This window comes from Canis lupus, chromosome 19 (assembly GCF_048164855.1).
Source record: "Canis lupus baileyi chromosome 19, mCanLup2.hap1, whole genome shotgun sequence".
In the NCBI taxonomy this organism is placed as follows: domain Eukaryota; kingdom Metazoa; phylum Chordata; class Mammalia; order Carnivora; family Canidae; genus Canis; species Canis lupus.
Window position 1 is genome coordinate 6,437,838 of NC_132856.1, and position 12,368 is coordinate 6,450,205.

A 12,368-nucleotide genomic window follows, 5' to 3' on the forward strand; every position below is an offset into this window, starting at 1 on the left:
GGAGTGGAGGAGGGCCAGGTCAGAGGGAGAAGGAGAGAGAAAATCTCCAGCAGACTCCCCACTGAGCACAGAGCCCAATGTGGGGTTTGACATGGGGCTTGATCTCACAACACTGAGATCACAACCTGAGCTGAAATCAAGAGTCAGACGCTCAACATACTGAGCTACCCAGGCACCCCAAGGATGATGCTTTCAATAAATGGTGCTGGATTAGTGGATATGCACATGGAGGAGGGACGTCCTGACCCCCACCTCATACCATACATCCAGATCTGTTTCAGTGAACTTGAAGCAGCCATTCACCTTGACCAGAGTATTGGCTATGTGTTCATTTACCTAGTCCTGCACTTTGAAAACGGTGAACTTGCTCTAAGTCCACTTCAAATGTGGGCACAGGCTCTGACTAGGAAGCCGTGGTGAATTTCAACGGTATCAGTGGCTTTGTGTGAGCGAAAATTTCAGTTTGGTGGTTGTCCTTTCAGTAAAATGAAGGACATTTCTTTATTTTGAAGTTCAGTCACACAACTCATGCAATCCAAGATAATCACAGGAGAAGGAAGATGAATTTTAGGCAACAAGTAGTCAATAAGAAAGTTCCGATTTCCTTCGGAGAAAAAGGAAAACATGTTTTGTTGTCCCCCGACAGTGAGATGGAAAAATAGAAAACCAAGGGAAAAGTCACCCCACGCTTTCCTCGCAGCCGTGGGCCCCCACCACTGCAGTGCCATGAGGAAGTGGAAGGTTGAGTGAGCAAAACATGTTTTCCTTTGGCAGGACGTCTGTAGGAACCGTTGGAATCAATGATTGGAAAACACAAAAATAAAATAAACTTCAGCCTGTGGTAAACATTACCCCTTCTTTCTGGAATCAGGAAAACAAAGGCCAGGATTGGGGTCAGTGGGAACAGAGGGCAAGCATGCCAGGTCAAAGGCAGGGTCTGGGCTTTGGGTGAGACTGAGTGAGGCAAAGCCTTTCGAGCCTCAGTTTACCCATCTGTGAATTCACAATCCTGTGTCTGTCTCACAGACTTCGAGGGGAATGTGCCATTTTGCTTACTCAATAAATGTGTATTTAGCTCCTATTCTGTGCCAGGCTATGAGCTGGGGGCTAGACACCCCGAGACACTTGCTGCTTTCCTAGCACTGGTGTGCACAGGGCCAACTTCTTGAGTGTGAGACCAGTATGCTCACACAGGGACCCACACTGAGGAGGGCCCCTTGCTCCGTTGTTACCATCATGAAATCCTCAATATTTGAACAACAGGTGCTGCATCTTTATTTTGCATTAGGCCCCACAAATTATATAGCTAGTCCTAGTGTGATGCAAGAACGAGTGATGCTTTTAGATTGTTCACTGAGTCTGCTGGGCCCCTCTGGGATCCCTCCAAGACTTGGCACAAAGGGGGCCAATCAGTGGGGTTGAAATGGATGTGACAACAAAAGCTAGTAGTTATGGATACTGTGCTACTGCCTGCCCCGGGTGGACACAAGGAACCCCTCAAGCCCTTATAGGTGCTACAACTGCCACTGTTTTGGGGAAAATCAGCTCCATTTCAGTTGGGAAGGTCATGAGTTGACTGCAGTGGGAAAAGCACCAGCTATGTGGTTCCAGCAGGCCTGGGATCATAGCCTTCCACTGCTTGCTAGCTATGTACCTCTGAGCAAGTCTCTGAGCCTTGTTTTCATCACCTGTAAAATGGGTATAATCATACCTGCCATATAGAGTGCTTGCGGAGCTTAAACAGATAATGTTTAAAGCACCGTAGTGCTACTTGTCGGAGGAGGTGCCAAGCCTGCATCTACAGAGATGGCAAGAATCTGGATCCCAAGGCAGGTGTTTACATCTAGAGGCAAATCATTCTCAGGCTGTAAAATCAAGAGTTTGGCTCAACCAGGGGACAAGTCCCTGGAAAGCAAGCGGCAGGTGCTGTACCCTGTTCACAAGTGAAATGCAAACAAATTGTATTCGTGAATACTTAAAAAGCAGTTAGCCAAACTGCAAGTCAGTGGGAAATGGCCTGTAGATTAGGTTTTCACAAAACAGTAGCGAATGTCTACCTGCTAAAAGACATTGAATCTATTTGATTGCCTCCTATGCGCCAGCTACTTCATTAATTCTTAGTAATGATATCTACTATTTACTGAGCAGTTACTATGGGTCAGGCTCCCGAGAAGTACTTTTGTCTTCCTAATGGGCATGTGTAGTCAAAATACCCCATTTGGTAGATGAGGAAAGCTACACCCAGAAGGGAAAGGGACTTGCTGAGAGCTCGGAGCTGGGAAGTGGTGGCGCTGGGGCTCAAACCCCATCGTGTTGTCCACACCCTCATCCCAAACCTTGAGCTGCTAAAGCTCTGTTCCCAGTGCACCCTGAGATCATCAGAAGGATTCACGCATGGCTCCTGCAGGCAGGACTTAGAAGGTCCTGCTCTCCCCTCCCTTCTCATGCCCCCTTGTCCCCTCACTAGGAACTCCCCCCTCCCCCCACCCCAGCTGGAGAGGGGCAGGCACCAGCTCACAGTCCCCCCTGCTGGGAGGCAGCCTAGAAACATCTCTGGCAGGAGCCCTGCATTTTAATGGTGTTCTGGGAGTGGGCTTGATTAATTTCTCTTAAGTGTCTGGGTTTCAGGTGGGAGGAGGTTCACCCCAGCAATTGATGGTGTCCGTGACAGAGGGTCACATTGCCTCCCAGGTCCCTCTCTGAGCACAATCACACGGGTGCACATGCGCTTATTAAGCTAATTAATGCGGTCTTTCCAGAGCCACTATCTCCCTCACCCTCTGCCAGAGCTGGCAGAGAGATGCAGTCTCCACTCTAGAGCTCCATGGAGAAAATAAATCAGGAGTCGGGCCTTGCAGCTTATCAAAATGCCTCTTTGTAAACTGCTACCATTCCCGGTACATCGGGGAAGGTGAAATGGCCACCTCCATTCTGCAAAGCTATCCCACGAGGGAAAAATGGCCCTCTGAGGGTATGAGCTCCCTATCCATGGGGGATCTCAAGCACATGTGGCTGTCGAAGGTAGGAAGTTGTTATCCATTGCTTGGCAGGGCCTTCCTGGGGCTGCCCTACTCCCCAGCTCAGCAGGACAGGGTGAACGTGCTCCTGCCCCTTTGGGAATTACTACAAACTTGGTGAATTATTAGTGGTCAGGTTCTTGTCTGATGACCCACTTGGGACCTCAGGTACTTTGTCTAGAAATGGGTCCACACATCATCCAATGGGACCTCCAAAGCCTTAAGCCTGTGTTAGCCAAAATGAAGATCCCGCATCCAACCCTAGGGAATCTTAACTCGTTGGGCCTGTGATGGGGCTTTGGAGTTCATATTTTAAACAGCCCAGAAGATTCTTCAGATCAGAAGGTTGTGTCACCCCAAAGACGTGGCTGGTGGCACTGGCCTTGACAAACCCTTGGAGATTTTTCAGAAAGTCAGTTGCCTTTTCTCATTGTCTGTTGTGCACAAGGCCCCATTTAGCTTGGCGGGAGGGTAAGAAGAAAGCACAGGCTCTGAGTAGTCAGTCTTGATTCCCCTGAACTCCACCACTTCTGGGTGTGTGGTCCCGGGCACAAAACTTTACTTCTCTGAACTCGATTTCCTCATCTGAAAAATGGGAATAATAATACATGCCTTCCAGTGCACTAGCGTCCAACACAGCTCTTGGCAGTTGTGACATAGTGAATCTATGTCAGTAAACATATGTAAGTTCTTCCATAGGGCAAACATTTCAGCCTTGCTTCCCTCATCTCCAGCTAACTCCTCTTGAGAGCCACCTTCCTGGCAGAGAGACCTCCAGTCTCTTCAGACTGTGCAGGTGAGTGGAAGCCTGGTACTAAGCCCAGGATGGGGGTCTCTGTCTATGTATGCTCACTTGGTGGGGAATGGGAAATACAGTGAGCACTCACTGCATGCCAGGCTCTGTTCTGGATGCTGGGAGAGAGCGGCCAACAGGAGAGACTCAGCCCTGCCCTCTGGGAGCTGGCCTTCTAGGTGGGGAGACAGACACCACACAGGGAAGCAGACAAACAGGAGGATCTCAGATATGGGTAAGTGCAAGAGAAGAAGACACACTGAGTGCCGGGATGGTGAGGGACTGGGGTGGGTGGTGGTCAGGGACATCTCTGAGAAGAGGTGATAGTTGAGACCTCACTGCTGAGGGAAGCCAGCCCCGTCATGTGGAATTTTGGGAAGGAGTTTTTCAGAGAGCAGAAATGACAGGTGCAAAGTCCCTGGGGCTGCAGGGGGCTGGCAGGGTCAGGGATGGAGAGGAAGGCCAGCATGGCTGGAGCTGAGAGAATAGGGGAGGGGGGCAGGAAACGAGGGGGGCATGATGAAGTGGGGAGGTGCCAGGTACTGGAGGCCTGTACAGAGAGTATTATAACCAGAGCAGCTGCTGCATGTGCCACCATTCTGGGAGCTACTTTCATGGCCTCCTCACAGCAGCCCTTGGGCATCCAGAGACCAGGAGGGAGGCTGGGAGGGGTGTGTCCTGGTGGGCAGTCAAGGAAAAGGCTGGGTTCTCCTGAATGATGGCAGCACTGGATCTGGGCCACAGGGTCCCCGCCCTGCCCCGCCCCCCCCCCAACAACAACAGACAACGGCCCCTCCCCAGGAGTCAGGTTTCTCAAGGGTCACAGCACAGAAAACATGCCTTTCAGGGTCTGAGTCCCTGTCTCTGAGCTGGATCCCATGGGCACCGACAGTCAGAGGGAAATGAACTCTACAAACCCAAGTCAGACGCTCTCCTGGCTGCGCTGCCTTGCTCTGGGATACAGCCCAAGGGCCGCGATGGCCAGCCTCTCCCACCTTCTCCCTCCCCTCCACCACCGTGCCACCATTCCTCAGGTGGCACAAGCCTTCCTCCTGTGGGCCCCTCTGCCTCCATGCTGTCCCCCAGGCACTTGGCACAATAGGCCCCCTCTCTTCCCCAGGGTCCTCGCTTTTCCTGGACCAGCAAGAGACCCCTCCACACTCCGCTCCCCTCTCATGGCTCAGAGCACAGATCACTCGCAAAGTCTGTCGTTTGCACTGGTTTGTGGATTTCTTTACTGCCTGCCTGTGTTCCCCAACTCCAACCCTCACCCCACGTGGCAGGAGGTTTTTGTCAGCGTTGTCACTGCCGTATCCAAGGGTCCTGCAACAGCTGGCACAACACAACTATGTATTGGATGAGTGAATGACCTCACGAGATGCTCACCACAGCCCCATGAGGCAGGCGCTCTAATTGTCCCATTTCACAGGTAGAGAAAATGAGGCTGGAGAAGATCAAGATGCTCACCCGAGGGACCCAGCAAGTGAGGAGCCAAAGACTTGAATGGAGACGGCCCAGCTTCAGACCTCACACCTGTGCCCTGCTGCACCTGACTTACTGAGTGGCCAGGCCTTCACCCTCTGAGTTAGCCTCCACACGGTCATCCACCTAATGGGTATAAAATTCCTCGCGTACCTGCGGTTGCCTCAGGATAGCGCTGAGACTGAGGGTGTCACTGAAGCAGACCCTCCCTGTCACCTGCACGCTGCCACACCCACACGGGATTGGTGAAGAAGGGCCTTCAGGCCGGCCTGCCCTCGCCCTTGGAAGGGTTAACCTGGCCTCTTTGTCCCATGGTTGCCATGGGGACAGTTCCTGTCCTTCAGGAAGCAGGGAGAGCAGTTTCCTGTTTTGAAGAAGGCTCGAGGGCTGTTTTCCGCCAATCAGCCCGCCCAGAGAGGGGCAGGAAGCCCAGGGCCGGGCTGCCCCTGCTGATGGGTGTGTGGTGGAGCCATACCCACGCCCAGCCAGCCAGGAGGGGCCGTTGTGGAAATGCGGCCTCGGGGGAAAAGCCAAACAGGCCAGCAGAAGGAAAAAAAATGGCTGGCCGGAAGAGGGTGGTCACTTCCTCCACAGACCTTGGATCCCACCCAGTGGTGATAAAAACTCCGAGCTGGCCCTGCCCAGCCCCAGACTCCCCTCCCCCAGAGCTCAGCCCTTCCTTGGGGAGCCACAGGTCTGCTGGACAATGGCCTCTGAGGCCCTGCCTGTCCCCGTCACCTGAATGTACTCCCTACCTTGCACACCAGACGCTTCGGCCTAACTGGGCTATTGGCCCTCGCCTCGGTTCCTACCTCCAGCCACTGCCTGTCCTGCCCTGCCCCGCTCCCTTTTGCTTGTATGACTCCTTCAGGGTGCAGAGCAAAGCTGTCCTTCTCCTAGACGTCTTCGTCTTCCTGCACGCATTGAGCCCTCACACCCGTGGGTCGAGAACATTCCTGAATTCAGGCCTAATCTCTCTTGGGGCCCCTATTCCAGTTTTCTTGGGTCATCTCACCTCTAGGCTTGCCCCTCTTACTACTTTACTACTCTGGCTACCAGCTTTGCTACCATACGGGTCTGATCGTGTCATTCCCTCCCCCGGGAACACTCTGTGGCTCCCCATCACCTACAGAGGGGAAAGCCCAAACTCTTTGGCCCTCCATTGGAGAGCTTTCCCCCACCACCACCTCTCACCCCTGTTGCACCATCCTGTTGCTATGACTATGCCCTACCTTGCCCCAACCTTGCCTTCTTCTTCCATCCCCACAGGCTGTTCCCTTACCTGGAATGGCAACCCTATTTTTCCACCTGGAAAATAGCACTTGACCTGGAAAGCTCAGCCCAACGTCACCTCTTCTCCCCCACCGCCCCCCTGCCCCTCAGCTGGACTCAGTCCCCTGCTGTCACCCCCAGTTCCACTGTGTCACAGTTAGCTGACCCCCAGCCCTTCTCTAGGACTAGATTTTGAGCTTGTCAAGGATAGGAAAGTGAAGAGAGAGGGGAACTACCTTTCCTTTAGTCCTCATCCTGATTCAAGAGAAAGGTCTCAGTCCCATTTTACAGAGGAGAATATTGAGGCATAGCGAGGTGAAGTATTTTGCCTATGGCCACAGAGCCAGTGACTAGTAGAACTAGGCTCTTCAGGCCCCAGGCTCCTCTCTGTTCACATGCCTGGCCTGAGTGTGTGCAGTGGGGGTAGGGGTAGAAACTTATCTGACGTTCCCCCTACCAACCTTCGGGGCAGGGGAAAGGCAGGGCAGGGCAGAGCGGCCTTGCTAAAACTCCGTTCACCCCAGCAGGTGTCCCACTCAGATTTGCTGCCCCTGGAGCCAGGAAGGCAATTCAATGACTTTCCAGGGGAAGATAAGCCTTGGAAGCTGATGATGCTGCAGCTGTGGCATTGCGGGGTAAGCAGTCCAAGGCTGTGGGGACCTGAGGGCCAGCGGCAGGGGAGGCTGCAGGGCATTTCCATTTTAATAGCATGCATTTTGTCCCTGTAGACAAAAGGCATACCTGCTGCTAGTAGAGAAACTGAAACCCAGGGGGCACTCTGCTGTCAAAGAGGGAGGAGAAGGTGCTGGAATTGGGTCCCAGCTTTATGGAAACAAAACCCTGACTGTCACCTTCTCTGGGCTGGCACAGAAAGTAGAACCTAGGCCTGCCTCCTCATGCTTCCTGAGGGGCTCCCACGTTGCCCCCTCTCATCAATCCCAGTATACAGTGGCTGCTCCATAAATGCCCTCTTGTGTCTCTCTCCTGCTCCGATTGTGGGGTTTTCACATCCACTTCCTGGTATACTTTGTAAACATTTATTAAGCATCAACTGTGTACTAGATATTTAAGTAATAATGATCATTTATTGAGCATTTCCTATGTCTCTCTCCCCGCTCCTGAATGCTTTAGATGAATTGTCTCATTTAATGAGCAGACACTGTTATCATGTCCACTTGATAGGGGGCTGTGTGCTGAAGTAGGTAAGAAAGCCAGCTCCAGAGCCAGCGTAGGACCACTTAGTAGCTGAGTATCCCCGGGCAGATGCTTCAGCCCCTCTGTGCCGTGGTAGGCCCATCTGTAACAAAGGTAATAGCATTGCCTATAGGTTTATTGAGAGGATTAAATGAGTTAATAATATATGCAGAACATTTATGGAGTGCACAAAATAAGCACTCAGCAAATACTAGCTATTATGATTTACCAATGGGGAAACAGGCTGGGACTGTGCCTGTAAGTCAGTGTTGTTACTGCCTATCTGGGAGGCTTGTCTATGAGGTCACAGGGCCTGGGTGCTCTTTGTTTCTTAGAACATGGCCACATCCAGCTTCAGTGCTAGCTGTGCACTTTGCAGGGGCTTTGGGCAGGCGGGAAATGGGAGCTGCTCTTCAGCTGTTTTGACCTGATGCTACCTAAGCTGTGTGCAGGCAGCAGGTAATTTGCCCCAGAAGGTCCAAGGATAAAAAAGGTGGGAGACATTTGCTTACTCGGATGATCCTGATCTTTCAGGCCGTATTGCACACGTTTGTGGTGTGTGTGTGTGTGTGTGTGTGTGTGTGTGAGGTGTGAGGGAGGAGGCTTCAGTGAGGAAGGGGCCTGGGAGCCTTAAAGGATTCAATGAGGGGTGACTTTAATTTCAGAGGCCCCAAGGAACTGGTCAGCCCTCTATTGAGGGTCTAAAAGCATCTGATGGGAGTCAGGAGGTTGGTGTCTCCCCCATTAGTGCTGCCATCAAACTGGTGGATAATTTGCCACTGGGTGTCCTGCTTCCTCAGCTGGCCTGGGGGCTCCAGAAGGCATGAAGTGAGTCGGGCCTGTTTATCCAGCACCCAGCCCAGTACCTGGCATAGCGTAGGCACTCTGTGCATTTTTGTGGAAGAAAGGAAGGAAGGAAGGAAGGAAGGAAGGAAGGAAGGAAGGAAGGCAGGCCACCAAGTATTCTTTTCCTGATTCCGCCACCATGCTCTTGGACAAATATGAGGCAATGTGAAGAGCACAGGCCTTGGGGACAGAAATACCTAGGTCGAGTCTCAACTCCATCACTAGCTCTGAGCCTTGAGTAAGTCTCTTACCTTCCTGAGTCTCAGTTTTCTTAACTGTGAAAGGGAGGTAATGATGAAATCTCCACACAGCCGTGAGAAGCATAGAGTGCTCTGTAGATGTTAGCTCTCAGCACTTGCTAGTATTGTTTGCTCGCATTGCCACAGACTCATCTGGCAACCCAACCTGCTGGTTGGCCATGTCCCTGGCACCCCCAGTTACTTGGGCTCTGAGGCACCCACCCAGCTGTTCCTTGGATGTATCAGAACCACACTATTGGTTCCCTTGAATGCCCCTTCCCATGCTCCTGCAGACATGGGCTGGGCCATCACTGTGGAGCAAGTTGTTGCTGGCCACTCTGACCATCCAGGGCACACAGAAAGACAGGAGAGAGGAAAAGAAAGAGGGAGAGAGAAGGAAGGGCTGGTCAGGGAAGCCTGACCCCTGCCATGGGTCATGGGTGTCATGCCCCTGTCCTGTCAGGCTTCTGCAGAAAAGCGAAGGCAGACTGCCCTCAAAAGACAAAGCCAGAGACTATAGCTTTGGAGGAGAAGGTGTGTGGTTTCAGGCTCCCTGCAGTTCTGGCTTGGGCCTGGATAACAGGAGGTGTGGACTCCAGCACTGGCTGTTCCTCTAACTTTTTTTGTTTTGTTTTGTTTTGTTCTTCTAACTTGCTGTGTGATTCCAGGCCACGAATTTTCCCCTCTGGGCCTCAGTTTCCCATTGTGTTGGGTGGGTATGACACCTACCCTAGGTGGCTCATGGTCTACTGAGAGGACTGAGATGGTAGGAGTGATTTGGAAAATATGGAAATCTTGGCAGACTTCTCGCCCATCACAGAGAGGATAGTGTAGTTTGGTGGTTAAGAACTCAGACAATATTCTTGAAGTGAATGGTTGAGTCCTGGTTGGATTGTAGGCCAGATCAATTCCCCCAGCTGGGCCTCAATCTTCCCTTGTGTGAAATGGAGATATAATCATCCCTTTACAGAATTCTTGGGAAGAATCCCTGAGTGAAGGGCTACTTACCCCACATGGTCATGCCCTTTGTGGGTATTCGTAGCCATCCCTCAAGCTCAGTGAGTGGTTATGGCTCAGCTCCATAAGGACTAAGCAAGTCCAACCACCACTATTTGCACCGGATGTTTGTAAAGCCTTATGGTTTTTCACATCCATTTTCTTTTATTAGGAAAGGCAAGCACAGGAATAAGTGCTTCCACTTTATAGTCCATCACTCCACACCAATATGTGGCTTCAGCTAAACAAGTTTCAACCTGTGTTTTTTCCCAACTGTCATTGGTGCTATGATCTTTTTAAGTAGACTTGGCTTAGCCTCAAATCCCAAATTCAACAGTTGTGGAAAGGGCTTAGCAAAGCATGAAGTCTCTTCCTGCCCTCCCTTCTTTGCACAGGCCCTACAGCGATGGGTGACGTAGGCTGTTGATTGAATTATCTGAGCCTCCCTCTCCTGCTCCTACCCTGGGGTCCTAGGTTATTTGCATTTTCTTGCTAACTCCCAGAAACAAGCTCAACTTTTAACCACATTTCTTTCTGCATCAACTATTGAAGTGATTTATCCACTCACTCATTTTTACCTCCCACCTTCTCTACTATCTGCTGTACCATGTCTACCCCCCTGACTCGATCACCTTGACCAATTCTACCACCATGCCCATCTTCTCACTGAACTCCATCACCATGTCCATCACTTCACTCAACTCCACCACCACCTCTATCCTCTCACCCAATTCCACCACCACGTCCATCACCTCTTTCCATTCCACCACCACCTTCATCACTTCACTCAACTCCATCACCTCCAGTACCTTGATCAACTCCACCACCCCTTCATCACCTTCCCCAAGTCTATCATCTCTACATCAATCAGTTCTACTACCTCTATTTCCTCTACCATCACCAACTACATTACATGTTCCATCTTCACCATGACTTCCACAGCTACTTCTGGCCCCTTACCACTTCCAACTCCTTTGCCTCAAACATCGCCTCTCTCACCTCCACCATCACCATCTCCATCCCCTTCTCCAGCACTTCTATGCAGGGATCTATAAAGTTTATTAAGAGCCTGTCCACATAACATAAATTCTGCTGTAGATTTTCTATTCCAGAGGCACAGGTGTTTCTCTACAAAAGGCTGGAAGCTTAAGGACTCTGTGGCAGTTCAGAGATGAAAAGGTCCTTTGAAAGGATCAAATTCCATTTCTAATTTAGGGAAATTGTGGTACACCTTATGCCCTTGCCTGAAAGTGTACATTATCTAATTCTATATTGGGGTCATTAAACAATAAAAATAAATGGAAACAAAAACCTAAAAACCTGGTTAGGTGTATGAAAGTGCTTGCTGAGTGCAAAGACACTATATAAGATTTTTCATAATGCTGAGGAAAAAAGAGTGTAACCTCTTCAGAGCCTTTGCACGTTACCTAACTGAAATTTATTCATTCCTGTCTTCAGTATGTGTGCATCGAACACCTTTTGTGTGCCAGGCACCAAAGAGTTCATGTAACAATTCAAATCACACCTCCGTGCCTGCATTTTTCATATATTTTAAGTGAACACCTAATATGCGCCAGGAGTTCTGCTGGGTACAAGCCTCCAGATACCCAGAAATATACCAGCTTTCCAATAATGCATTAATAAGGAGAAAGAGGTCAGAGGATTAAGTTCTCACCCCAGTGAGAACCTGGGGAAACTGTGATGTCTTTTCTCACTCTCGTATGCTCTGGCAGTACAACCCAAAAGAAATGGGGTGGGTTATCTGGGGCAGTGTTTCTCCAACTGTACTGTGCATACAGATCATCTGGAGATCATGTTAAAATGCAGATTCTTTCTGGCTCAGTAGGTCTGGGGTAGAGCCCAAGGTCCTGCCTTTCTAAGAAGCATCCTAGGGCTATTGCTGCTGCTGCTCCATGGGCCATGCTTATAACAATAAGGTGTCTCGTCTATGTAATGAAAACATCTGGTTATCTGGGACCACGTGGACCAAAGGCTGGACCACAGGTATCTAGGTTCAGGGAGACAAAGTCAAGGCTGTAAAATGCCGCGTGTCCACTTGGAATTCTGCCTTCTGGCAAGGTCCCAACACAGCTGGTCAAAATCACAAAAACTCTAGCCTCCACCACCTTCAATCCCAGAAGACCAAACTGATCCTGAACAGTAGTATGAACCTTTGTTCTGGACCCTATCCTTGAGGACAATACATATTTTTTGAAGACCTACTAAGTGGTGGGTTCTATGTAAGATGCCCGGGTTAGAGTGCTGAGCAGGGCAGACACAGCCCCTGCCCTGGAGCCATCACCTTGGCAAGGGGTCATTTCTGGGCTTTTCTTCCCCATTTGATGGACAAGAAGGAACGCTGATGCTAGTGGGAAGGGGTACGTTCCATGTTCCTCCCCCAATTTCCATATGAATTGAGACATCCCACCGTGCATACACATACACCTCCTGCCACCCTTCCCACAGAGTGCTGGAATTGCTTAATGCCCGCACCCTGGTATAGCAGACTCACAACCAAACTACTAAATG

The 12,368-nt window shown here is 50.6% G+C and overlaps 1 protein-coding gene across 1 annotated transcript in view; it reads left to right on the plus strand.

The window, feature by feature from the left end:
- The first annotated feature begins 8,113 nt into the window (after positions 1-8,113).
- FGD5 (FYVE, RhoGEF and PH domain containing 5) overlaps positions 8,114-12,368 on the plus strand; it is a 126,113-nt gene continuing 121,858 nt past the window's right edge. The window contains exon 1 of the mRNA XM_072785021.1: positions 8,114-8,217. The gene's annotated coding sequence lies outside the window, so the exon portion shown is untranslated. The remainder of the gene's footprint in view (positions 8,218-12,368) is intronic.